The sequence below is a fragment of the Arachis ipaensis genome, chromosome B06, assembly GCF_000816755.2.
Source record: "Arachis ipaensis cultivar K30076 chromosome B06, Araip1.1, whole genome shotgun sequence".
NCBI classification, from domain to species: Eukaryota; Viridiplantae; Streptophyta; class Magnoliopsida; order Fabales; family Fabaceae; genus Arachis; species Arachis ipaensis.
In genome coordinates, this window is record NC_029790.2 from 23,676,408 (window position 1) to 23,677,388 (window position 981).

The window sequence follows — 981 nt, forward strand, 5'->3', positions numbered from 1 at the left end:
ATATAATATATATTTATATTTTAGATCATTCTAATTATGTTAGTAAGAGTAAGAATTCTAGTACATGAATGCCACCCTTTATTAGAATGAATGAATGAATGATAGACAGAAAGAAAGATAGTTAGTTAGTTTGGGGAATTCTTTTTGTAGCTTAGTGAGGGGAATGTGAGTGAATCACCAATCACAAAGACGTCCACGTAAAACAGAGTTCAACACACGCGCGGGGATTGGCGCGTGGGGGAGGCACGGTGGGTATTCCCAAGAGATGGAGACGCATTCGTTCCATTCTTTCACTCGCAAATCGCAATTCTTCGCCTTTCGGGTGGCTCCGCTACCTTAGCTTGCCGCTGCCGCTGACGGAATTCAAAAACCACCTCTCTCTGCGCCTCCAATCCTCTAATTAATTCTTCGCTTCAGGTTAGATTTTCATTTCATGCAATTAATTCCTCTTTTCCAATGTTTGTTGCGCTCCAATTCGCAATTGATTCACTTTTCTTCTTTTCACCTATTCCCTTTAACTTTCATTTTCTTCTCCCTCTACCAACTCTCTATTGCTTATTAAACAGTTCATTGTTTATCAGTTTTTTTTTTAAGGTTAATTCAATAGATTTTTCAGCATCTTTTTCTTCGTAAGTTTCGTGCTTACTTACATGGAGAGAGGAAAATAAGTTTTTTTTTTTATTTTTTAAAAAAGCTTAACGCTGTTAATTAGTGTTTTTGTTTGTGATGTGAAGTAAAACCTTAGTTTGAGCACTTTGAGTTCTGAACCATGAGATTGTTATATGCTCAAACTACTATTGGATGTTTAGTTGTCAGAACATGATTCTTGTTGCACGATGATAGTCATGGCTTTTGTTTGTTTTAATTGGAAAAAAGGAGAAAAAACTCTCTTTAAAGGATCACCAAATTTCATCAAATTTGAACGTTCTCCTAAGACTTGGTTCAGCTCCCTTCCTTCTTCCAGTCTCTGTTGTAATACTG

The 981-nt window shown here is 36.5% G+C and overlaps 1 protein-coding gene across 3 annotated transcripts in view; it reads left to right on the top strand.

Annotated features, from left to right (window-relative positions):
* The window catches only part of LOC107647835 (protein PHOSPHATE STARVATION RESPONSE 1), a 6,976-nt gene continuing 6,018 nt past the window's right edge, over positions 24 to 981 (top strand). Inside the window, exon 1 of one of the 3 annotated variants that reach the window (XM_016351879.2) lies at positions 24 to 417. The gene's annotated coding sequence lies outside the window, so the exon portion shown is untranslated. The remainder of the gene's footprint in view (positions 418 to 981) is intronic. The other 2 variants (XM_021104274.1, XM_016351878.2) reach the window with 2 other exon arrangements.